This window comes from Hyla sarda, chromosome 11 (genome assembly GCF_029499605.1).
Source record: "Hyla sarda isolate aHylSar1 chromosome 11, aHylSar1.hap1, whole genome shotgun sequence".
Taxonomy (NCBI): domain Eukaryota; kingdom Metazoa; phylum Chordata; class Amphibia; order Anura; family Hylidae; genus Hyla; species Hyla sarda.
In genome coordinates this window covers 45,397,820-45,425,075 of record NC_079199.1, presented here as the reverse complement: position 1 = coordinate 45,425,075, position 27,256 = coordinate 45,397,820, and the positions used below count along the sequence as shown (strand labels likewise).

Genomic DNA, 27,256 nt, shown 5'->3' with positions numbered 1-27,256 from the left:
GTTTTGCTATGCAGTGAGTGCTATGGGAAACAACAGCAGTTTAGCTTTTAGACAGTTTCCATAAATGAGGCCAATTGTTTACTATGGAGCCAAACTGTCTAACACACACTGGGGGATAGTTATCAAAACCTGTGTAGTGGACAGTGGAGCAGTTGTCCATAGCAACCAATCAGATTGCTTCTTTCATTTAAAAAAAAGGCCTCTGAAATATGAAAGCTGGACTCATATTGGTTGCTATGGGCAACTGCTTCACTGATACTCTACACAAATTTTGATAAATTTCCGTTACTGTCCTTGTTGCTGTCAGAGCCCATTTTTCATTTCCTGTATTACAAAGATTAAAGGTGTGATGTGATAGGTTGCTATGGACAACAAGTCTGGGTTCAAGGGATACTCCGCCCCTGGCATCTTATCCCCTATCCAAAGGATAGGGGATAAGATGTTAGATCGCCGCGGTCCCGCTGCTGGGGACCCCGGGGATCGCTGCTGCGGCACCCCACCATCATTACTGCACAGAGCGAGTTCGCTCTGTGCGTAATGACGGGCGATACAGGGGCCGGAGCAGCGTGACGTCATGGCTCCGCCCCTCATGACATCACGGCCCGTCCCCTTAATGCAAGTCTATGGCAGGGGGCGTGATGACCGCCACGCCCCCTTCCCATAGACTTGTATTGACGGGGGAGGGCCGTGACGTCACGAGGGGCGGAGCCGTGATGTAACGATGCTCCAGCCCCTGTATTGCCCATCATTACGTGCAGAGCGATCACGCTCTGCACAGTAATGATAGCGGGGTGCCGCAGCAGCGATCCCCAGGGTACCCAGCAGTGGGACCCCGGCGATCTGACATCTTATCCCCTATCCTTTGGATAGGGAATAAGATGTCTAGGGGCAGAGTACCCCTTTAAGGTTGATAAATTTGCCCCATTCATGTTCAACTTTCCACACAGTGAATTGTTTTTAATGACTCATCAGGTTGCAAAATCCAACTAACCATTACATGTCTATTAACTAATAAATAGTATAAAGAATATTCCACACATCTTCCTAATGACTGGGACAAATGCATTATTCATTTATTAAGACATGATGCACAGTATTCGTCCCTAGAAGCATATCTCTATAATACAGCGTAGCATCAATCTGTCTCATAGAAATATAAGAGATTAGTTTTCATCTCTCTATTGCTCTATTAAAATGACAGCTGGCTGCAACGGGCAACAAAGAGAATCTTACTGTAAGGTTACACCACGATTTGTGCCTCTGAGGCACAGATATATCGGTACACTGTCAACATTACATGCCACAGTATGCATGCTCGGACTGTCAAACTCAGGGCCGGATCATCATTAGCGCTCATGGAGCACCTGCTCCGGGCCCTGCGGGCTGCTCAGTAGCGGATCGGGGCCCCCCCGATAGCCCGGCATCGGGCACTTTAAAACAGTGACCAGCGGCGGCTCCTGTGGGCCCACCCCGGACTCCTCCTGCTTTTTCTATATTTTATATTTCCTTACCTGGCCACGCTCGGCAGGCTCAGGTGATGCGTCGGGTCATGTGGGCTGTGACGAGTGACGTCTCCTGCGGCTCCTCTGCACAACGTCAGGGGCGTCACTCATCATTTCCTGCAGGGCACAGTTTTCTTCATTACACTCCAGCGCTGCAGGAAATGACGAGTGACGTCCCTGACGCCGTGCAGAGGAGCCGCAGGAGACGTCACTCATCACAGCCCACAAGACCCAACGCATCATCTGATCCTGCCGAGCGTGGCCAGGTAAGGAAATATGAAATATAGAAAAAGGAGGAAGAGGGGGGAGCAATGATGGGGGGAATGATTGGCAAGGGGGGAATGATGAGCAGGGGGGAATGATGAGCAGGGGGGGGGGTTAATGATGAACAGGGGGGGGTAATGATGAGCAGGGGGGGGGGTAATGATGAGCAGGGGGGGTAATGATGAGCAGGGGGGGTAATGATGAGCGGGGGGGGGTAATAATGAGCGGGGGGGGTAATAATGAGCGGGGGGGGTAATAATGAGCGGGGGGGTAATAATGAGCGGGGGGTAATAATGAGCAGTGGTGGTAATGATGAGCAGGGGGGGTAATAATGAGCAGGGGGGGGAGAATGATGAGCAGGGGGAGAATGATGAACAGGGGAAAACACGGGAAAGGAGAAGGGGGGGTTAAATATGGCACAGAGGCTGATAAAAGGGGGAGGGGGGAGGGGGGGGGGGAACTGAGGATCAAGGGGAATCAAAGTTGGGGGATGATGAGGCTTATATTTCAGAGTTATAGTCATTTATTTTACATTTATTTTTTTTCCCCCTCAAATTTTCCTGTGAAAATTATGGTACGTGTTATATGCCAGTGCGTGTTATACGCAGATAAATACTGTCATTTCCCCTCCCCCTACCCCCCCCCCCCCCCCCCCCCCCCACCTCACATTCAGCAGGACATCCCTGTGTCCTGAAAGATCTTTTCGGGACACAAGGATGTCCCGGCTACCTTTCTGTGGCCCCGCAATAACTTTAAAAACGCAGGGACGTAGCGCACGCAGGCACATCACTGACGTCCCGTGTGTGCGCCCAACGAGGATGCACGCATGGTAAGTTACCTGCACATCATCTTCAGTGCTCCGACCACCGCTCCTCCGGTCCCGGGACCTACTGCTATGGCCCCTAGGCCATTGCAGTAGATCATGACCCCGGACCAGAGGAGCGGTGGTCAGAGCACTGTATATGACTGGAGGCTGTATGTCTGTGGGGGACACTGCCAACGTAATGTGGGGGACAACAACCTAATGCGGGGGGAACTACAATCTAATGTGGGGGAACTGGGGGTGGGGATGGTGGAGAAAAGTGTAGTGGAGAAGGACCAGGAGGGCATGGGGGGCTGAAGTGAGGTTGTTTGGGGGGATGGGGTGGGGGGTGAGGTAAGGTAAGTGGGGGTTTGGTAAAGGGGGCAGAGGAGTGTGAAGGGGGACTGAGGGGGGGTAGGGGGTGCAGAAAAGTGGAATAGTGGAGAAGGACCAGGAGTGTTGAAGGGGGGGACTTAAAGGGGTACTCCACCCCTAGACATCTTATCCCCTATCCTTTGGATAGGGGATAAGATGTCTAGGGGTGGAGTACCCCTTTAAGGACCAGGGGAGGACTAAGGCTAAGTTTCCAGAGAAGGCAAAAGCACATGAAAAAAATTGCCATAACACAGGAAAAAGCAGTAGCAGTTTTTCTGTGTTTTTGGAGGTAAAAAAAGGGGGAAACCTAGCCTTAGGGGTCTCTGGGAGCAGGAGTCTGGAGGAGGACTTAGGGGTCTGGGGGGGCAGAGGGGTCTGGGGGAATTAGGGCTCGTCCACACTACGAACTTCCGCCATCAGAATTTTGCTTGTTTTCAATGGGATGCTGCTGCTCTGTGCAAACTACAGAAGACACATTGTGTGGTAGTATTATTTTTAGAGGGCATGATGTTTGGCAGTATAATATACAGGGTACACAGGGTTTGGCAGTATTATATTTAGGAAGCACAGTCTCTTGTAGGGTTATAATGATTGTTGTCCTTATACAGAGGATGAGGATCGTCTGGCAGAGTGAGGAACCAATGATGTCCAGGCGTCAAACTTTACAGAGGAAGATGGAGCTGAAAGAAGACATGGCGTCTGGACCAGATGAAGAAGAAAAGGAAAGACGAAAGACAACAGAGAAGACGTCTCCTGTGAGTCATTTTATGTTTGTGTCCCATTAGATCTCTCGTCACTTCAAAGTTTTGCAGTAATAATGGATGGGGGGGGGGGGGGGGGGGGTTTATCAGCTAGCAGACGTTTCTTGACCAGCAACCCATCTGCAGCCATTGACTGGTTAACTCGGTCATCCACTTCATCACAAGTGACATCAGACACTGGGGACAGTCGGTGGGTTCCTTAGACACAACCCTCAGTTGGCATGGCCCAGGAGCAGTTCTTGTCCTCCAATAGCCTATGTTCTATGCTGTTCCCTCCCATACAGAAGTATCTTATGCTGTGGGTTCAGCTCCACTTTTTAATCAGGACAATCCACTAGAGGACAGTCAGCAGCTACTGCCCAGCCAAGAAGTGGAGGAGACATCCCCCATTTCCTCAGCTAGGTGGGCAAGTACTGATGAGGAGAGTAGCATGGTAGGTGGTGTTAGGAGCGTTCAGGCTCCTGAAGCACACACTGTTGAGGAACCTGAGGAGGACATCAGTGACATGTAGACACAACTCAATGATGATGATGAAGCCGATCGCACTTGGGGGCCGGGTGAAGAAGGGACTTCATCATCATCATCATCATCATCATCATCAGGAGAAGAGGGTGGCAGGTTGCCTGTGAGGCAGCAGTTGAGCCAGCAAGGTGGAAGCATGGTTGGTAGTCAGCATGGTGGCAGCAGTGGGAAGTTGGCGGCAGTAGCATTCAGTCAGTGCAGACTGTTGGGTGGAAAATCAGCTACTTTGCGGTGTGGCAGTTTTTCATCAAGTATCCAGAGGATGTTAACATGGCCACATGCAATTTAAAAAAATATCTTTAATCTTTTCAATTGTGAGGACCAATAGCAGTGATTCCCAACCGGGGAATCGTTGCGCACTGCCAGGGGTCCTGCGGGCTCCAGCAGGCTTTTTTTTTTCTATCACTCCTGACAACTACTCCGCCATTTCAAGTCCGCCCTTAAGAAGATGGCTGCTATTTTTTCTCTTTGAGGAGCCGATTGGCTCTGTACCCCCCTCCCCTTGTCCTCCACACCCTTACCACTGGCCCATGCTCATTGGCTACCTCTGGGAGGGAATCGCACGTCGCCCATGCAGTCCAGCCCACAAAGCCGCAGATTTCCCGCCACGAACGCCGCAGATGCGAGCTCCACTACAGACCTGTCAGTTGAGCGTGCTAACCGGTAAGAGCGCTTGTTGCACAGTAACAAAAACAACAACAGCGTTGGTTATGAGGAGTGAGGAGGGGAAATGTGGTACATATGGTCATTATTGGACTGGTCTGGCCATTGCGGTGGTTATGTATAATATGGGTAAAAATGGGGGGTATATTGAGAGCGCTACTGTCAGATGGCGATGGTTGAAGTCAAGAAACGGTATGAGCCAGCACTTATGCAGGACTAACTTTTATTGAAAAAAGAAATCAAGAAAGTAAAAACAGGACAACGCGTTTCGGCGCTCGCTGGCGCCTTCCTCAGGTCCACAATCAAAAATTTGTGTAGTCCTAGCCGGAGTTCCTGCAGGGTAATCCAATGTGGGGACTAAAATTTGACAACTTTCTGACAACTAATATTTTAAATTTTAAATCATGACAGAATATCCAGCCATCTGTCAAGAATATCATATCTTTCTCATGCCTGACATCCTTACCAAGCAAGAAACAGTCTATGCTATGAAGATTGAGGAATAAATTAGTCTTTGGAAGATATTCGGACAAAATGTGACAGTTAAAAGGTAAGCTTTATTTTTTCATTTTAAGTGCTGCAATGCTACTAATGATGTAGGGGTACTTTGTGCTGCTTATTTCTGCAATTTTAACAGATTTTAGCTCCATTCTTCGCGACTTTATATGTAGGTGTTCCCCGAGAAAAAAAAACATTTTCTCAGGGGTACCACGAGCCGAAAAAGGTTGGGAACCACTGCCCTATGGTCTCCTCTTGCTGCTGCCACCTCCAGGCTGTGTCATTCTGCCACATTTTGGTCTCCTCATGCTGGTGCCACCTCCAGGCTGTGTCATTGTGCCGCCATGTGGTCTCCTCACATTAAAATCCGGAGTTTATTGATATCTTCTTAAAAATTCCATAGAAAGGCAGGAAGGGGAGTACATCAGGCAATGTCACGTACAGTAGACAGCTTGGAGATAGGTCCCTTCACGTGAAGGGACCTATCTCAAAGCTGTCTACTGTATGTGATATTGCCTGATGTACTCCCCTACCTGTGTTTCTATGGAATTTTTAACAAGATATCAATAAACTCCGGTATTATTATGTGCTGGCTTCATTCGTCTATTGTGCCAGATATGTGAGTTACTTCTATTTACAAATCTTAACCCTTCCAGCACTTATCAGCTGCTGTATGTTCCAGAGGAAGTTCTTTTCTTTGTGAATTTCCTTTCTGTCTGACCACAGTGCTCTCTGCTGACACCTCTGTCCATTTTAGGAACTGTCCAGTGTGGGAGCAAATCCCCATAGCAAACCTATCTTGCTCCGGACAGTTCCTAAAATGGACAGAGGTGTCATCAGAGAGCACTGTGGGCAGACAGAAAGGAAATTCCAAAAGAAAAGAACTTCCTGTGGAGCATACAGCAGCTGATAAGTACTGGAAGGATTACGATTTTTAAGTAGAAGTAATTTACAAATCTGTGAAACTTTCTGGCACCAGTTGATTAAAAAAGAAAATGTTTCCCAGGGGAGTACTCCTTTAATACTGCCCAATATAACTATAAATATCCAGGCCACATCCATTGCTACTCACACTACTCCATCCAGGACAGACTTGGCATACAGACAAGAACATACGCAACAGCACGCATCTAATATATTGTCTAAATCTATTCTAGTTAATACCAGTGATTTATTACATATATATATATATATATATATTTTTTTTTTATTTTTTTTAATTATTATTATCATTATTTATAATGCCTTTAAGCTGCCAAGCGATTTGCTGGTCGCCCTTTTTTATACATCGCAGCTCTATGTGCAATGCAGTCAATGGTTCTAGTGGAACAGTGTGTTTTTGTCATGTTTCACTAGTACATTAGTAGGAGCTGGTGCCAGGGGATAACTGGGCAGCTCCGAAAGGTTTGGTTCACAGGCAGCTGCAATAGTTTTCAGATGCCAAACGGACCCTATTAGTCAGAGATGGGTAGAGAAAAGAAACATTGTACACAGCATGACATTTTCCTTCCTACACTTCAAAACAAGTTTTCTGCATATATTTGGACAGTATTTTCTGCATACATTTGGGTTGACTTTTTAAGCAAGTTCTACTTCAGTGTATCTTTTGATCTTGTTAGATGTGTGTTAGATGATATCATTTGGTAGTCTATAAGTTAGGACTTCTTGCATTTCCTACACAGGTCTCACAATACAGTAGTCCCTCAAGTTACAATATTAATTGGTTCCAGGACGACCATTGTATGTTGAAACCATTGTATGTTGAGACCAGAACTTTATGGAAACCTGGTAATTGGTTCTGAAGCCCCAAAATGTCATCTAAAAATAGGAAAAAGTGAGGATTAAAGATAAATAAGTAGATAACTAATATAGATAAAGCAAATCCTTACATATAAAAGTAATAAAGATCTGCTGGGAGCTGTAATCACTGTCTATTTCAGTGTTTCCCAACCAGGGTGCCTTCAGCTGTTGCAAAACTACAACTCCCAGCATGCCCGGACAGCCTTTGGCTGTCCGGGCATGCTGGGAATTTTAGTTTTGCAACAGCTGGAGGCACCCTCTTTGGGAAACACTGGTCTATGTAGAGGACAGAAGCTTCTTCAGGGTCCTGTACAGAACACGCAATGTCCTAAAAAAAAAAAAAAAAAAGGACAAAGGAGCAGCTAACCCTGGCAGAGGTAAAGAGTACAGAACGTGTAATACCTCCCTGTACTGTAGGGGGTGCTACCAGACACCAGTCAGTGCATGCACTTTAGGAATACAGGGGTGTTACCAGTGAAATATCCATTCTGATTGGTCGGTTCTTCCAGCCATTGACACGTTTCGCAGATTCCATAGCATTGTTGAGTCTGGTTTCAAGTTACAATGATCCAGTAAAGACCATTGTATGTTGAAACTATTGTATGTTGAGGCCATTGTAAGTTGAGGGATCACTGTACATAGATGAATTTATTGGCACTGTATTAAAAGCAAAGGGGCAGCTCCACATGGACCGTGGCGCACCACAATTATACAGGGAAATAAAACTTCTTTCTACCGTCTACTAGAACTAAACTAAAACTGGTGGGTTGCAATCCATCAGTAAAATGGTCGATGAGTTGGCCAAATACTCTACTTACCCTTTAGTAGTAGAGATGCTACAGCGAGATCCTACTGCCCTTGTTTGGTGAGGTTCCTGTGCTCATCTTAGATGGAGTAGGGATGAACACGAATTTGGATACTCCATACCACAGACTCAATAGCAGCCACAGGGACAGAAAGCCCTGTATTGGAGAGGATCGGAAAGGAGGGGCACATAACAGGGGGATTATGGCCAGCTAAGAAGGGGTTAAGGTAAGGTAGGGACATGCAGGGTCTAGCGTGAGAGGGGTGGGAGGAGTTGGAAAGGGGCCATAAAACGGAAGGGGAAAAGGAGGAGCTAGGCAGTTGCCGCCAGAAGAAGGACCACCCACCCTCCCTTGAGGTATCCGATTGTCACAGCAGTGGATGGGGCAGGAGAAGTATTTGGAGGCATCAGATATGGTGGATTGGGAGTAAAAGTGGAGCTTGGAGGAGATACGCCCCGGTGGTGTGGTTCCTGTGGCCATGGGGGGCCCAGGGAAGGATACAGGGATCCGAAGGTGGTGCTCCAGGGCCAGGTGCTGGTCGGTTGGGAGTAAGAGTAGGAGGCCCCAGTAATTCATATTGGTGGAAACAAAGGAACGGTGCCTCTGGGTCTTCTCCTGTCAACGTTTGGTCAAGAAGTTATGGTTTATATTTATATATGTGTTGGTATTGTATGACGTTCATACAAAGTTATATTTATCACAATGTTCTAATTGTTATTGAATAAAGTTGGGCTGCTGTGGCCTTTAAGAACCATACAGATGTGTCAGTCTTTATTGGGTGAGGGGTTTGTATGGTGAATGGCAGGCAGCTAGAATCTCCCCTAGTCATGCCCCTTGCCATGTTGTTCTAGCTGTCTAACATGTCTTTCAAAGCAACCAAAACCATCAGATTGCACTAGAAATGTGTAAGATATACACTGAGTACTTTGCTTTATTGAAACTTTTTTTTATGCATGATGCTCAGTGTAATCCTGACCCAACCATCCTCTGGTTTCAGTGACTCACAGCCCAGATCACATTACTCAATCATAGTAGTTCATAGTTTATTTTACCAGACCAGGACACGGACATGTCTTGTGAAATCTTCTGTTTTATGGTCTCGCATTGCCAACACTAACGCTTGATAAACGGCACAACTGTTTTGGCTCAAACACTTGATATATTGCATCCCCCCACACAGCTGCTTCACTAATAAAATGTCCAGATTGGCATAATGTACATGGCATGTTGTACTACAACGGATCTTACACATATTGAACACAATACATCTTATAGATTACATACACTTTGGGTCATTTCCTAAACACCCTATAGCTCTGTGCTGAACAAATAAACAAAGTGTATTAAAGGGGTTCTCCGGTGCTTAGACAGCTTATCCCCTATCCAAAGGATAGGGGATAAGATGCCTGATGCCGCTGCTGGGGACCCCCGTGATCTTGCACGCGGCACCCCGTTTGTAATCAGTCCCCGGAGCGTGTTCACTCCGGGTCTGATTACCGGCGACCACAGGGCCGACGGCGTGTGACGTCACGGCTCCACCCCCGTGTGACGTCACGCTCCGCCCCTCAATGGAAGCCTACTGGAGCTATCACGCCCCCTCACATAGACTTGCATTGAGGGGCGGAGCATGAGGTCACACGGGGGCGGAGGCGTGACGTCACACGCCGCCGGCCCCGTGATCAACAGTAATCAGACTCGGAGCGAACATGCTCCGGGGACTGATTACAAACGGGGTGCCGCGTGCAAGATCCTGAGGGTCCCCAGCAGTGAGACTCCCGCGATCAGGCATCTTATCCCCTATACTTTGGATAGGGGATAAGATGTCTAAGCACTGGAGAACCCCTTTAAAGAGACTAAAGTTATGAAGGAGCACAGACCTGGAAGGAACTGTGTAGGCAATGTCTTGCCTTCTTGCCAAGTGTTGCCCATACCATACCGGTGATGACACACAGCTAAATATGACTCTCTCTGCAAAACAAGCCAGAATATAAAAAGAGACACGCTGTCTGCTAGACTGTAAACAACCCACACCATGAACATGATCCACACTAAGTTACAAATTAAAGTGTTTTCCTAATGGGGTCCATGAAGCTTCCTGGTGTCCCCACCATCATCTAACTATACTACTGCACCAAAGCAGGAGGCTGGTAAGTACAAAGGGCAATAAAGTCCTTTCAGAAGAAGACCCTCTAAACCTTGCCATTATTTTAGGCTACAATAAATGCATTATATATATATATATATATATATATATATATATATATAGATTTTTTTTAGGAAAAGTGAAACATTAATCCATTTGGCTGACTTCAGAGCCACAGCTGTTAATACATTGCATTCTAATATTGTTGAAGATCTGGGATCTTGTGATAATGTTGCCACGCCAGTTTTATATAAATACCCTGGACTTGCATCAATAAATAAGTCATATTGAAGTTCAGCTGACCCTTTCCCTGAGGCTTGCAACTCTCCGTTTCTTCTGCTACTACCTCCCCCCATATAAACGATGTTTACAGTGGGAGTAGGACGATTGTAGGCAGAGGAGCTCCTGGCCACAACTCGATAGAAAATAACTTTAATCTTAAAGTTAAATAAAAGTTATTTTCAATAAAAAAAAATAAAAAAAATTATGGTCACATCTTATATTGTGCCCTTTAATTAGTATGAGCCTAGATGTGACATGCACCTTTGTACTACGCTACTTTGGAAACGTACAAGTGGTCCCTCAACATGCGATGGTAATCCGTTCCAAATGGACCATCGTTTGTTGAAACCATCGTATGTTGAGGGATCCGTGCAATGTAAAGTATAGGACAGTGGTCTACAACCTGCGGACCTCCAGATGTTGCAAAACTACAACACCCAGCATGGTGGGAGTTGTAGTTTTGCAACATCTGGAGGTCCGCAGGTTGAAGACCACTGGTATTGGAGGTTATACTCACATGTCCCCGCTGCTCCGGACCGTGACTGCTGCCCTGGATGTCGCCACGTCCCCGGGGTGTCCCCGACGCTTCGGTAAGGCCTCTGCTTCCCCAGCATCCTCGCTCTCAGTCGCCGCAATCACGTCGCTACGCACGCCGCTCCTATTGGATGATGGGACGGCGTGCGCAGCGATGTGATGACGACGATGGAGAGCGCCGAAGATGCAGGGGATCCCGAAGAGGACGCGCCAGAGCCCCGAGGACAGGTAAATGATCGTCAGCGGACCACGCGGGGCACCGTAAATGGCTATCCGGTGGCAGCTGAAGCAGTCTGCGCTGCCGGATGGCTGTTTATGCGATGGCCCCGACATACAAAAGCATCGTACGTTGATGCTGCCTTCAACATGCGATGGTCTCTGAGAGACCATCGCATGTTGAAATTATCGTATGTCGGGGCCAAGAAGTTTGTGACGAATCGAAGTTTGCTCATCTCTAGTAGAGAGAATGCAGTGTAACCCCTTGGGAGCCCTGTTGCCTTGCTGGGACTTATGGTGCTTTTCACCCAATTGATTAATACTGACCTGATATGAGACTGACGATCTTTCCAGGTCGCTAGGGTTCTGACAAGGTCCTGTGAATTTCTCTGCCAGGGCTTGAACTTCCACTGTACGGGGTGGTGATGAGCGGCAGGGGCCATATTCGAATTTGCGATATCTCGCGAATATATGGACGAATATTCATCCTATGTTCGCGAAATTGGCATATTCCCTATGTTTGTTCTTTTTTTTTTTTTTTATGCAAAAATGTGCATAGTGCGCATGCACCATTATATCTTTCACCTAAAAGAAGGAAGGGATCAGTGTCTAGTCTGGAAGAGCCGATGTTCGCATAAATTTGCATAAAAAAACAGAATATTCCTCATTACGACTATATCTATATTCTAAATATTCGTGAAATTGGGAAGTGTCAATATTCGCTGTAAAAATTTGCATTTGGAATATTCACGCTCAACACTAGTACGGGGGATACTGTGCAGAATGGCTGGATAGGATTTGAGAAGAGATTGGTTCTGGACTTCCCTCAGAGCTTCTCCACACACAACTCACTCCTTTACCACACTGGAGCTCAGCCCACTAAGAACTAACTCATAGTTACATAGTTACATAGTTACATAGTTAGTACGGTCGAAAAAAGACATATGTCCATCAAGTTCAACCAGGGAATTAAGGGGTAGGGGTGTGGCGCGATATTGGGGAAGGGATGAGATTTTATATTTCTTCATAAGCATTAATCTTATTTTGTTCCAGGAATGTATCTAATCCTGTTTTAAAGCTGTTAATTGTTCCTGCTGTGACCAGTTCCTGAGGTAGACTGTTCCATAAGTTCACAGTTCTCATGGTAAAGAAGGCGTGTCGCCCCTTGAGACTAAACTTTTTCTTCTCCAGACGGAAGGAGTGCCCCCTCGTCCTTTGGGGGGGTTTAACCTGGAACAGTTTTTCTCCATATTTTTTGTATGGGCCATTAATATACTTATATACGTTTATCATATCCCCCCTTAAACGTCTCTTCTCAAGACTAAACAATTGTAACTCCTTTAATCGCTCCTCATAGCTAAGATGTTCAACTGGGGCAACTCCTCCCCCACTACTCTATACAGCTAACAGTTTAGGGGTTCCCATTGGACAGGCAGGGTCACATGGGTCCACACTGCTCCTCTGCTCTTAAAGGTACAACACACATAAATAACAAGTTTTACAGTGCATATAAGAAATATAATAACCATTTGGCAAAGTGCTCAAACATATTAAATATGACAACCAGTCTCTCAGTGTGCCGCAGGTCTGTCCGAGGGACACAACAACTACAACTTGACTGTACATAGCTATAAGAATATTATAGCTAAAAGTACCCCAACCTAACCTGCACACTAAATGGTTGTCTGGATTACAAAATATAACTTTCAAATAATCTACTAGAGAATATTTTCTATCATCTAGCACACATACTAACAGAGTATCTACTATTTTCTCATTACAGTGCATACAATGGATACATGTAATACTTAGTTTCTCCTGTGGTGGCACTGCAGAGGAACTGAACCCTTGCTGCAGAGTTTCCCCACATGTTATCTCTGAACAGGTGGGGGTCCCAGCAGTAGGCCACATGTGTATGTGTTTTCAATGGGAGGAGGGAAATAAGCTGCCAGACTCTGCTGGCAGCGGCTTATCTTCAGTAAGGACAAAAGATTAGGCATGTTAAAATCCAACTTGCTCAAACCTTCTTCTCCCTGACATCTGCCATTGGGGGAAGGTCTGGCCAACACCATATACCTCTACGAAATTGAGGGGTTCACTGGTCATCTAATGTGTAGGTTCCTGCTCAATATAGGGAGATCCACTGAAAGGAATAGAATAACAATAGGTGTCTTAACTGCTCATATAACAACTGCTTTGGTCACAGTAAGACATGTCAAAATTAAATACAGATTTACTGCATATAAACACAAAAATGGTTATAATACAACTGAAACTTTTGGCTAATTTTGGGCTGCTGGACTGACGTTTTCAAGAAGAAGCCTTGGTGAGAAGAAGTTCTATTGAATCTATTATATAATTATATGTTTGAGGATAAGAAGCGTATCCCCTAGAAAGAATTATTCCCTGCTGACAAAACTTCAACATATAATACTGGGATCTGTGGAAAAGCAATAAACTTTGATTCTAGGTTCTCCTTGACTCTTAGGTGGAAATCTGCCTTGCTAAGCACTAGTGATGTCGCGAACATAACATTTTTGGTTTGTGAACCGCGAACTTCCGCAAATGTTCGCGAACCGGGCGAACCGCCATTGACTTCAATGGGCAGGTGAATTTTTAAACCCACAGGGACTCTTTCTGGCCACAATAGTGATTTAAAAGTTTTTTCAAGGGGACAAACACCTGGACTGTGGTGTGCTGGAGGGGGATCCATGGCAAAACTTCCATGGAAAATGACATAGTTGATGCAGAGTCTGGTTTTAATCCATAAAGGGCATAAATCACCTAACATTCCTAAATGGATTGGAATAACATGCTTTAGCCCCCTTTAGGCAGCACATAGAGCCCCCCTTTAGGCAGCACATAGATTCCCCCATATTAGGCAGCACATAGTTAGAGCCCCCCTTTAGGCAGCACATAGTTAGAGCCTCCCTTTAGGCAGCACTGGTTTTATTTCACAGCCAAAAAAGGTATTTGAACAACTGTCACACAAAATGTGATTTGCACTAGTGTGACAATGAGCAAAAGGTTGCCAGCGGAGTTCCCCTTTTAAGCAGAAGTCCTCAACCAGGGTGCCTCCAGCAGTTGCAAGACACACGGACATAACTTATAGCCCTTATAATACTGTAGTTAGTTGCTTGAAGGAAATTAAGTTTTACACTGGAGTACCCCTTTTAACCAGCGGTTCCCTCCCAACCATGGTGCCTCCAGCTGTTGCAAGACACACGGACTGATATTTGAGCCCTAAAAAGGGCTTTTTTGGGTGCTGTCCTTAAAGCAGATGTTAGACTAGTGCTTTAGGAGTAAAGTGGACCCTGAATACACCACCTAGCAGCAACCTAGCTATCGCTTTCCCTATTACAGCAGGAGCAGCTTCTCTGTCCCTCCACTTTCTAAGCCTGCAGCATGCTGAATGAGGGTAAAATGGCGTCTGTGCAAGAGGTAGGAGGGTCTGGAAGGGAGGGACTGCTGCTGATTGGCTGTAATGTGTCTGCTGACTGACTCACAGGGTCAAAGTTTACCGCAATGTTAAAGTATAGGGAGCGAATCAAACGTCACATATGTTCGCCCGGCGATGCGAACGCGAACATGCTAAGTTCACCGGCGAACATCTCTACTAAGCACTGATACCAGAGAATATTAAGAATAGACATTGGCGGTATATTGCTGTGATATACCAACAATGTCCAATCCAGTGTTTCCCAACCAAACACTGACTCTATTCAGTGGTGGTCCAACTGCTGTGACCACAGATTTCAAGAATGAAATAGGAGCCATGCTACTAAGTACTTTACCACTTTGTCTCCTGTGGGCTCTGCCTGGCTCTCCTTGAAGGACACATGCTTGGCCCATTTATAGTCAAAGGCCAACTATGTAGATAAAAGTGGAGCCAACAGGGGTTGAAGTGTCACACACTCTGTTAGTGCCATCGCCACTCTGTCCTAGAGAGGTATTGGGGTTAGACCATCAGAGACTATCGACCGCATAGACCAATATATGAAGGGTAAATTTCATACACTTATAGATCACCGTTTAGGGTTTAGGTAATCCAAAAGTAACCCTTCTTTCCCATATATAAAAAAAAAACATAAGCTTTAATGGAAAGTTAACACACAACATTTTTTTTTAAATTGTAGTGCTATAAACTTCTTATAATGCTATGTTCATACCCAGGAGTTTACAGCATTACAATTTTAAATGTTTTTTTGTGTGTTAAGTTTTTATTAAAGCTTATTTATTAAAGAGGAAGTTGTGTAGTTCTTTCCAGTCTGACCACAGCGCTCTCTGAACTATAACAAAGGAAAGTGCTCCATAGTGTGATAACATAAACCAAAGTATATAATGAACCAGAAGTTCTGGTGCTCACCAGTGATGGTTGTACTGGGCCACGTACAACAATGGTAAACGCAAATAGAGTCGTAATGACCAGGATCCAGCAGCCGCTCCTGAGGCAAATTCAGCAACCAAACAACCACCTCCAGGGGAATCTCAGGATGAAGCAGGCGCATGAATCTCATTCAAAGGTAGGATAGTTTATTACGCACAATGCAATGCGTTTCGCGGAAGACCACTTCATCAGACATAACCTGCTTTCATGCGCCTGCTTGATCCTGAGATTTAGCTGGAGGGGGTTGTCTGTCAGAAACTGTCTGGCGCAGGAGAGCTTTGCTATGGGTATTTGCTTCTACTCTAGTTCCTGACATGGACAAAGGTGGCAGCAGAGAGCACTGGTGTCAAACTGGAAAGAACTACACAACTTCCTCTTGAGCATACAGAAGCTCATAAGTACTGGCAGGATTAAGATTTTTTTAAATAGAATAATTTACTAATCTGTATAACTTTCTGGCACCAGTTGATTTGAAATTTGTTTTTTTTTCTTCAGAGTACCCCTTTAATAGCATTGTTACCCAGTTTGCCTATATAGTGCTGTTTTATGAGGAATTGCAGTACAGTATAACGAAAATCTCTGTGCTATAAAACACATAATGAAGAGAAGAATCTGTTTATAAAAGAATTCTCCCAATAGTACTGTATACATAAATTATACATCGTCTCTCCCTTGATGGCTATAACCAGAACGAGCCTGTTATTGAGATCAGTAGGTGACTGAGGTACGACCCCCATAATTTAGATGTGCCCTACTGGGATAAGGACACAACTGAGGACACTACTCCTAGAACACCTAGAGACAAGGGTACTGGAAAGATTAAGATTTTTTAATAGAAGTAATTTCTATATAATATAATATATATATTATAATATAATATAATATAATATATATATATATATATATATAGATTAAAAAAGATCTATCCCCCTAGCACCATCATACTGTGATGTCTGGAGAAGAACAAATATTGTAATTGAGAATTCTCGGATTGGATGTGTACCCAGATGAACATGCTAATAACATCTGGCCACAAGCGCTGCCAAGAAATACGTGACGTAAGGGCCTCAAAATACTTTCTGGTAAGCAAACCAGGCGACTCCTTCAATGCTGAGGAATCTGCTGCTGTTTACGCAAGAAACATGGGAGGGCTGAGCCGTGTATACATGATATTATCATTCTGGAGTTTATAAGTATATAAAGATTCATACAGTAACACAGCGACCCTAAATACTCAAAATGCCCGATATACCGTATATACTCGAGTATAAGCCAACCCGAATAGAAGCCGAGGCGCCTAATTTCACCGCAAAAACCCAGGAAAAGTTATTGACTCGACTATAAGCCTAGGGTGGGAAATACATCATTCCCCCATGTTATCATTCCCCCCCGTCATCATCCCCCCTCCACCTTTATCATCACCGCCTGTCAATCCATTCAGCCATCGGCTGTCCGGGCATGTTGGGATTTAGTTTTGAAACCTCTGGAGGTCCGCAGGTTGAAGACCAGAGGTTTCAAACCGTCATGTGCATCCCTGTGCGTCGTCGTCAAGGCAACGTCACTAGTCCGGGGCAGGCCCAGAGCGCGGAGAAGAGGGCCCCCCCCCAGTGAAAATGGACAGCCCGGAATGACTAACCCTCCCCACCGGACGGTCCCTGCAGCATAGATGGCGCGGACCAGCTCACCCTTCCTTCCCACCGAGGGGAGGTGAGTAGAAAACTAAAGGGGAGTCTGGATGATGACGAAGGCCCCAGTGGTCTTCAACCTACGGACCTCCAGAGGTTTCAAAACTACAACTCCCAGCATGCTGGGAGTTGTAGTTTTGCAACATCTGGAGGTCCACAGGTTGAAGACCACTGAGAAGGGATTGACAGGCTGAGAGTTCACTCGAGTATAAGCCAAGTTCACTCGGCTTATACGGTATATAGTTTGCTGACTGAGGCTAGAATACAGACTTGGTATGCATGCACTGTTTATATGTTATAATAGTTTTGGATTATTTCTGGATTTCCTGGTGGATTCTTGGAGTGAATCTGGGAGATTTATCAAAACCTGTACAGAGGAAAAGTGGAGCAGTTGCCCATAGAAACCAGATTGTTATGTTTATTTTTCAAAGACCTTTTCAAAAATGAAAGAAGCAATCGGATTGGTTGCTATGGGCAACTGATCCACTTTTCCTCTGCACAGGTTTTGATAAATCTCCCCAATATCCCTGAGCTTTGCATGTCATTTTTTTTCCCAATGGATTTTACAGTGTTGTTCTTTATTTTTTTATGCACTGTGTATCTTTTCATCATTAGGGCATTGGTAGGGGACAGAGGCCCCCAAACAGTGTTTTCTTCTATTAGCCATATAAGAAAGCTATGGTGGTCCTCATACATCTATTAATATAGTAAATAAGTTAATAGCCCCTTTATTGTAATAGAATGTGTGTTTATTTTCCTTCACCAGTAATAGATTATAGTGGGAGATGCCCGTATTGGGATCAGCTATCTATGTACCCATACCCATGCTATAGCTGTTAGTCAAATAAACCTCTCCCAATTCCCCCATACACAAAGGCTTGGTTTATTGCTCTTAATGAAGTGAGGGCTGGTGCAAGGATTTTTGCCACCCTAAGCGAAAGCTAATTTTGCACCCCTTGACCCTGCCAAATTGGCTCTGCCCTTTGACATTCCCCACCTTACTACTACAGACTGTAACAAACCTCTGTCCGGATGCTGTATGGATCTGACTTGCCTGTCTGGCCTCGGAGGTGGCACTGCGCTCCTCCAGTAGGCTGAAGAATGCAGATTATTATTGTGGTGTCCCGGTACAGGACATTGTCCTCTCAGCTAGAGTTCCTCCATTCATATAGGGCTCTCCTGCAGGGCTTCCCCTTGGTAGCCTCTTATAAATGTGTTATTTAATGTGTATATATATTTAATGTATGGAAGATATATGTACAGGACCTTAGTGGTCAGGTGAGACATAGTTGTGATGTATAAAATGTTCAAGGACCTTAGGGGTCATGTGATGTACCCAGAGTTCACTGGGTTCATAACTTACAGGTTTGCTGACCAATGAGCTTAGTCCAGCCCCTTATTATATAAAGGGCTGTAGTCAATCAATTCTCTATCTTGGTCTCTTGTTTCTGCACTACAGAAGCACAAGCATCTCATCAGCATCGATTCAATTCAACTAGGCCCAAAGCCTAAGAACCTGCAGCCACTAAACGTGAGTTACTTAAAGCTCCATCTATCAAATCCTGTGTGACTACTACCAGCTCAAATCTTCTAAATTAGTAGCACAGTGGTCTGCATCAAAAGCTCATTGCTTCCAAGTCCCAGCAAACCTGTGAGGAACCTGTATCCCGGTTCACTCTTTAAAAGACTGTTATGTTAAAGACTGTTTCATAAATTCTGCAAGTAAAGTTTCTTCAGTTTATTTCTGAAATCTGCTGTGGACATTCCGTAATTTTTCCCTGCCGTTTGTGGGACGGTTGGGGGTAGGAATATTACTATTGAGGAAACAGCACCCTGGCTTCACGACATTCAGGGGTTAATACCACCAGACTCTACACTACAACTGAAACACTCCAGTCACCATTACTCTCCTGGTACCACATTATGTGCAATGGTGGTACTGGCTGGATGGGTGCTTCGGATGAGTGGCGGGTGCTTTGGATGCTGGCTACTAATTTTCTTGCTGCGGGCAGATCGTTGCCCCTATAAAGAGGGTGCTCTAGGCGGCTGCCTATTTTGCCTATAGGCAGAACCAGCCCTGAGGCAAGACTGCTGTCAGACTCCTCTTATCTCTCCAAAAACAAAAGGAGATTGAAATCCAACATGCCCAATTCTTCTCTCCCCCACATCACCGGTTAAGTAGAGTCAGGATTCCCCTGCAAACATTTCCTGAAAAAAAGCAGATCTTGGTAACTGGAGCTAATGGAAATCTAAAGGTTCAGGAAATATAAATAGGTGACCCTACAGGAGTTCAGAAAAGTGCAGTAAGAAAAGCGTGTTGCCATCTTCTTGCAAAAGTGATAGTAAACTAAGAAGCTGACAATACTTTGTTTCCAAGACACAGCAGGTCCACTATACACTGAATACCACAAGTAAATGCTAAAATCTCCCCATTCAGAACCTCATTGTCACTCAATAGGCCTCACTGACCCCCTGCTGTCACTACACACAGCTCTGCAGCATGTCACTGACACAACTAGTCCCTCTCCTCTCTTATCAGTCACCATTAAGTCTCAGTATTTATTTAACTGAGTCAATATACCTTATCACCATGTGGAAAATGAAAGGGGAACTCCATACAAGGCAAGCGTTCACGGTTAGAGCAGGCCTCAATATCACATACTATTGTTATCTGGAAAATCCTTATTAGCCAAAGGAAATGGGAGTAATGCAAACTATTGTGTATCAGAGACCAGGTACATTGGGACAGATGAATAGATGTATACAAACACCTGCAACACTAATGGAATACAAACAAACTAATAACTATAAACAAGAGATGAATAGTTGTATACAAACACCTGCAAGACTAATGGAATACTGAATACAAACTATTATAACTATAACAAGAGATGAATAGTTGTATACAAATACATGCAACACCTAATGAAATACAGTTTACAAACTATAATAAGTTATAACTGTAACACGAGACAAATAGTTGTATGTAAATACCTACATCACCTAATGGAATACTGAATACAAACTGTAATAACTATAAAAGATGAATAGTTGTATACAAACACCTTCAACACTAATGGAATACTGAATACAAACTAAAAACTATAAAACAAGATGAATAGTTGTTTACAAATAAGAGTTCACCTGATTCAAAGGTTCAACAGAAAACAACAAATCTGTTTAACTTTCTGGCACCAGTTAATAAAAAGTTTCCTGAAAAGTTTCCCCCCTCACATATACTAATTTGCCACAAACAGGAAGTTAATATCACCAACCATTCCCATTTTATTAAGGTGTATCCATAGAAATGGCCCACCCTGTATAGTGTGAACCCAGCCTAAACTAAACCCTTCCTTTATTGCCTCCTTATATCAGGAGCAGTATACTGAATAAAAATGAACAATCCAAACATTTTAGATTCAAAAGGATTTCAATTAATACATATATTTGCCATAAATGTAATATTTGTTAAAGGGGTTATCCAGGGAAAAAAAACTTTGTTTTATATATCAACTGGCTCCAGAAAGTTAAACAGATTTGTAAATTACTTCTATTAAAAAATCTTAATCCTTCCAGTACTTATGAGCTGCTGAAGTTGAGTTGTTCTTTTCTATTTAAGTGCTCTCTGATGACACCTGTCTCGGGAACTGTCCAGAGTAGAAGCAAATCCCCATAGCAAACCTCTTCTACTCTGTGCAGTTCCCGAGACAAGCAGAGATGTCAGCAGAGAGCACTGTTGCCAGATAGAAAAGAACAACTCAACTTCAGCCGTTGATTATTATTGGAAGGATTACGTTTTTTTATGGAAATAATTTATAAATCTGTTTAACTTGCTGGAGCCAGTTGATATCTAATTAAAAATTTTTTTAAAAAATAACGTTTTTTTCCTGGAATTCCCTTTAAGTCAGGGGATAACTGGTTACACAACTAAAATCGCTACATCTATGGTCATGTTCGGATACAGACATAGCTACAAGTGTAGCAGAGGTGACTTTGTTATATACAGACGTATCAATATAATAATTCTCTAAGTCAAGATAACTCAGATTTACATGCAATACTACAGAAAACCACAGACAAAGTGTGATACTTTATGGGCAAACTCAACTCTGCTACATCTGCACACCCATACTGACAACCCACGTGTGGCTTTACCCCAGGGTTTCCCAACCAGGGTGCCTCCAGCTGTTGCAAAACTATAACTCCCAGCATGCCTGGACAGCCATTGAGGCCATTATAGAGCAGGGGCTCACGCCCCCTTTTTAATATATATGTGCACGTCCCTGCTGTTGTGCCTGTTGCTGCTTTAAATCATGCAAAGCTGATCCCTGAACACTGGGGTCCTGTTAGGAAACACTAGTGGTGGGAGGTGTCATGGCGTACATCAGTGTTTCCCAACCAGGGTGCCTCCAGCTGTTGCAAAACTACAACTCCCAGCATGCCCGGACAGCCTTCAGGTTCGAAAATTCTTTTCTTTTTGGATTTCTTTTCTGTTTGTCCACAGTGCTCTCTGCTGACACCTCTGTTAATTTTAGGAACTGTCCAGAGCAGCATATGTTTGCTATGGGAATTTACTCATGCTCTGGACCGTTCCTGATATGGACAGAGGTGTCAGCAGAGAGCACTGTGGACAAGACAAAAATGTATGCTGGGAGTTGTAGTTTTGCAACAGCTGGAGGCACCCTGGTTGGGAAACACTGATGTACACCATGACACCTCCCACCACTAGTGTTTCCTAACAGGACCCCAGTGTTCAGGGATCAGCCTTGCATGATTTAAAGCAACAACAGGCACAACATCAGGGACGTGCACTTATATACCAAAAAGGGGGCGTGAGCCCCCTGCTCTATAATGGCCTCAACGGCTGTCCAGGCATGCTGGGAGTTGTAGTTTTGCAACAGCTGGAGGCACCCTGGTTGGTAAACACAGCTTTACCCTATCTAGTCAACAGTGGTTCATATGCACAGACTCTAAGCATGAGGAGACTAGGAAGCATGTCTGGCACATGTCTTCAGAGCTTCCCCTTATATAGACTGCAGAATTTTCTCTGATAAGATCTCTAATATGCAAGATAAGGGTGCGTTCACACGTGCGTATTTTTGCTGCAGATTTGCTGCTGCAGACTTTGCTGCCCACTGACTTTAATGGGTAAATAAATATGCTGAAGCAAATCTGCAGCAGAAAATACGCACGTGTGAACGCACCCTCAGTCTTTTTTTTAGCTAAAGTTTCCCCTTTTCCGGCAAGAACAGGAGCAAAATAATATGCAAAACGTGTATGTACTCAGGCTGGAAGTTTCAGACATTGGGTGTTTCCGTGTGTCATAGCTACAGAGGAGCAGACTGACAGCTTCACCATGTCTGTTGTATGTAATTACACAATTACCTGTCACCAGTCCATTAGGCATAGCAAAAGAAATGATATAATGCCGACTGCCTGCTTATTACACATGCACAAGAGGTTCTGCAGCAGCTATGAGACATTCAGTCATGCACATCCAGCCACAAAAGTAACATGATTGGGAATAAATATAGTGTAACCCTTCACCCAGTTCTCTTACAATGGCGCTCCGCATTTGGATCTGCTTTTTAGGTAACAGAGGGGAGTCCCACAAATGGAAGTCCAAAAGGAAAGTCCAATGGGATTTGCCCAAGAAGGGAGCAATCACAGTGCTAGAGCCCCATAAAGTGCACCTGTATTCTGCTACAAGAGAGGAGCCCCCCCCCCCCCCCCCCCCGGTATTTGATTCCCCTGTACCTGCTCTCCTCTAGGATCAGAATCACTTCCAATGGTTAAAAAAAAAAAAAAGTAAATTCTAATTCTATAAAGCTCGAAATATTTTATAAAGCATAAAAGCGAGTCCATAGGTGGCGTTCTGCTGTGATTATTAGTTCTCTTTAGTATCCTGTATTTTCCTACATGAATGTCCACGTGCCATAGGTTTCATGAGACAAATACTTGATACAACAGATCAGTCATGATTGGAAGCAAAGTCTGATCAATTGACTTTATTGGTAGGGTCGTCACCTTTCTTGCAAAAAAAATAAAATACTGTCCATGCTAATTTGCATAATTAATTATGTATGCGTGACATCACAGGATACACATATTTTGTCCTATTCTGACCCCTATAACTTTTTTATTTCTCCTTATGAGGGTCATTTCTTGCGCCCTGATCTGTAGTTTTTAACTGTACCGTTTTTGTTTTGATGGGACTTTTTGATCGCTTTTTTTATTTTTTATTTTATTTTTTAAATTAAATTCTGGAGTTGCAGTTAGTTACTTACTACAACTCCCAGCATGCCCTGATACAGACTGTGGCTCAGCAGCTGCCGCAAACGAAAACTACAACTCCCAGCATGTTGGACTATATAGTAGTGTATTGTATAGGTCAATGTTTTCCAACCAGAGCGCCTCCAGCTGTTGCAAAACTACATCTCCCAGCATGCCCGGACAGCCGTTGGCTGTCCGGGCATGCTGGGAGTTGTAGTTTTGCAACAGCTGGAGGCGCTGTGGTTGGGAAACACTGGTATAGTATATGGGTCAACATTCCGGGAGTTGGAGGATTGGCTGGATAAATACCGGCCATTGCATTGCCATCTTTCTTTAATATAAAAATACCGTCAGGGTGGCCAAAATACCGGCTGTGCCAGTAAACTACCGGCCAGGTGGCGACCCTATTGGTCAATGTCTATGTTGATGGCCAGCAGAACCCACAAGTTACAGATCTACTGATGCATCCTAGACATGTTCCAAGTTTCCAATACATCCCTGTAGAAACAACAAGCAGTACTTACATTCTGTGTGCAGATGCCCAATCCAATCCCTGGGGGGCGTCTTTCACAGGACTCCCTGAGAGTTAAACTCTCTTTATCGATTTGCGCAGTGTTCTTTCTCCTGATTTTACAGTTCCCTCCCAAATGTGTCTGGTTCTTTGCTGCTCCTGTCCAGTTCCTCTGCTCCCTCCCTTCCTTGAGAGGTCCCCTCCCTCTAGTCTCTCCCTTCCTAAGATTTCTCTCCTCCCTGACAATGTTCACTGCTTGTATCTTCCTCACTGTTTTCTTATTTTCATCCCCCACCCTTCCTAATATTTCCACTCCCGGTTTATTTGCAGCCCTCCCCTTGTTGTATTCATTCCCAAGCCCGTCCACTATATTCCCTCCCATCCATGTGAGTTCTTCCTGAATTCCCACCCACATCACCTGTCTCTGTAGATCCCATATAGATCCCATCTGTGGTGCTGCAGCTCCCTCTAGAGACAGCATGACAGCCCAGAGGACAGGTGGAGACCAGGGTTCAAGTCCTGTAACATCCCCTGACTCTCAGCTGTAGAACAGCTTAAAGGGGTACTCTGCTGGTCAATGTGTTTTTCCGTTTTTGACTTACCCTATTAGTTTTGTTTAATTTCTTTTCTTGTTGTTTAGCCTACTCTATTTCCGTTCTTTGTTGTCTTTTTATCCCCCACTTTGTTTTCCTATCTTTGCTTCTGTTTCCTGTTTCTTGCTGTGCTGAAAACTACAAATCCCAGCATGCCACATGCCTTGCTGGTTTGGGGCGGCTCCTTTTTTTGTTTGTTTGTTTGTTCCGCCCTTTACCCACCCTACTATTTTCCCGGTTCGGCCCCCTTATACACAGCACACTAATATAATCAGCCCTGGTTAGGATACACTGGCGTACACACACAAAAGGGACTACAACTCCCAGCATGTGTCATTCAGGAGTCTTCAGTCTGTGGTATAACACCAGCATGCTGCCTCTGTAGTCTCCTGGGGGTTGTAGTTCACCACACCTCTGTAGGGCATACACCAGTGTTTCCCAACCAGGGTGCCTCCAGGTGTTGCAAAACTACAACTCCCAGCATGCCCTGACAGCCTTTGGGCATGCTAGGAGTTGTAGTTTTGCAACAGCTGGAGGCACACTGGTTTGGAAACACTGGTGTAACATAATGTGTATCCTGAATAGACTAGAACAGTGTTTCCCAACCAGTGTGCCTCCAGCTGTTGCAAATCTACAACTCTCAGCATGCCCAAAGTCTTTCAGGGCATGCTGGGAGTTATAGTTTTGCAACAGCTGGAGGCACACTGGTTTGTAAACACTAGCATACACACACACACACACAACAGGGACTACAACTCCCAGCATGTGTCATTCAGGAGTCCCCCCCCCTCCCCCTTCACATATAGAGATCATTCCCAGTATGAGATTTATTCCCCTGCAGTCCATACATCCTCAGCCCGTGCACCGTCATCCTCCCCTTCAGATAACACTTATCTTCTCTGTGTTCCTTCTCCTGTGCAGACCTGCATCCTTAGAATACAGAGCAGGGGGGAAGGGAGGTGAGGAGCTGTGTACTCAGCTGGATTAGATGAGGGGGCGTGGCTTATTCCTCTCGTGCAGAAAGAGAAAATAAAAAGCTGTGACATCTTGTCCACAACAGACTCAGAACTGTGGACAACAGTAAAAGAAAACCCTCCGAACTACAGAACATCCTGCCCAACAAACAGGTAAGAAAAACACATACATGCTGCCAAAACATATAACACATGTATATTGCAAAAAAACTAAACTTACAAAGAAGATGCCATATAGTCAAAAAAATTAACCACCGGAGCACCCCTTTAATGGACTTAGAGAGGCTATTGGTGGGGAGTCCTTGGAAGATAAGAGGTGCAGGGGTATAAGAGCTCCCTCTAGAGACAGGGCTTGGAGTTTGCAGGGTGGTGCACAGACACCTGGGGGGGGGGGGCAGGGACTCAAGTAGAATAAAAAAGGACACTACTAATTAATAAAATGTTTGTAAAAACCTTACATATGTTAACAGAATACAATTCCTAAGAAAGGAATCTCCAGCAGTTGTGTCAACTAAATGGGACCAGCATCACCCCATGGAGGTCCCAATCAGTGAGGCCATTATAGGGCAGGGGCTCAAGCCCCCTTTTGAGTCTGTCTAAGTTTCCTTTTGTTTTTTGTTTTTTTCTGGAAGTTTTTGGATATCTGCCACTGCAGTTTTTCAGCCAAAGTCAGAAGTGGATCCATTAGGGAGAAGAAGTATAAGTCCTTCCTTTATATGCCCTATTCCTTTTGAATACATTTCTGGCTTTGGCTCAAAAACTGCAAGAAAAAAACCAAGTGGAAACTTAGCCTTGGGAAACACTAGTGGTGGGAGGTGTCATGGCTTACATCAGTGTTTCCCAGGGTGCCTCCAGCTGTTGCAAAACTACAACTCCCAGCATGCCCGAACAGCCGAAGGCTGTCCGGACATGATGGGAGTTGTAGTTTTGCAACAGCTGGAGGCACCCTGGTTGAGAAACACTGACGTACATAATTACCACGTACATGTCAAAGCCGTTTCTAGCATTTGTTATGTTGTTCTCATCGTTTGGGGAATAACGTTTTTCATGGTGTTATTCATTGTGTGACCCACATTAGATTTTGCAACAAGTTTACAAAACTCATGGAAACAGGAAGCGAATGTAACATTTCTCACTATTGTTATGCACAATATTGCAAAAGGAGCGCACATAATATCACCCTCAGAATCACCCAAATTAGGGTTCGGTCACACTACACTCACCGGCCTCTTTATTAGATACACCTGTTCAACTGCTTGTTAACACAAATAGCTAATCAGCCAATCGCATGAATGCAACTCAATGTAGTTAGGCATCTAGACATGGACAAGACAACTTGCTGAAGCTTAAAGCGTACCTGTCATAGTGGGGGAAAAAAAGAAAAAAAGTGATATGTTACTCAGAACCCAACCCTGATCATGTGTATATCATTTTTATGTGTCTCGGACCTATATATCCAGAGATATAAGCATTTATCTGCTGGTGAGTTACTTTTTCATTGTGCAGGCTGGAGGGGGCGTGTCAGTCTGTCTTCCTCACAGGAGCAAGCCTGGGCAGTCAGCCAATCAGTACTCTCTACTCTGTAACCCTTTCCTCTCTGGTTTTATGCTGTGTCATGTGTCAGAGGAAGATACTTGGAGCTTGCCTGCAGTAATCAGAAGACAT

General features: G+C 44.6%; 1 protein-coding gene across 1 annotated transcript in view; it reads right to left on the bottom strand.

Annotated features, from left to right (window-relative positions):
• SYNE2 (spectrin repeat containing nuclear envelope protein 2) overlaps positions 1-24,219 on the bottom strand; it is a 355,793-nt gene extending 331,574 nt beyond the window's left edge. Inside the window, exon 1 of the mRNA XM_056546593.1 lies at positions 24,038-24,219. The gene's annotated coding sequence lies outside the window, so the exon portion shown is untranslated. The remainder of the gene's footprint in view (positions 1-24,037) is intronic.
• Between the last annotated feature and the right edge of the window lie 3,037 nt (positions 24,220-27,256).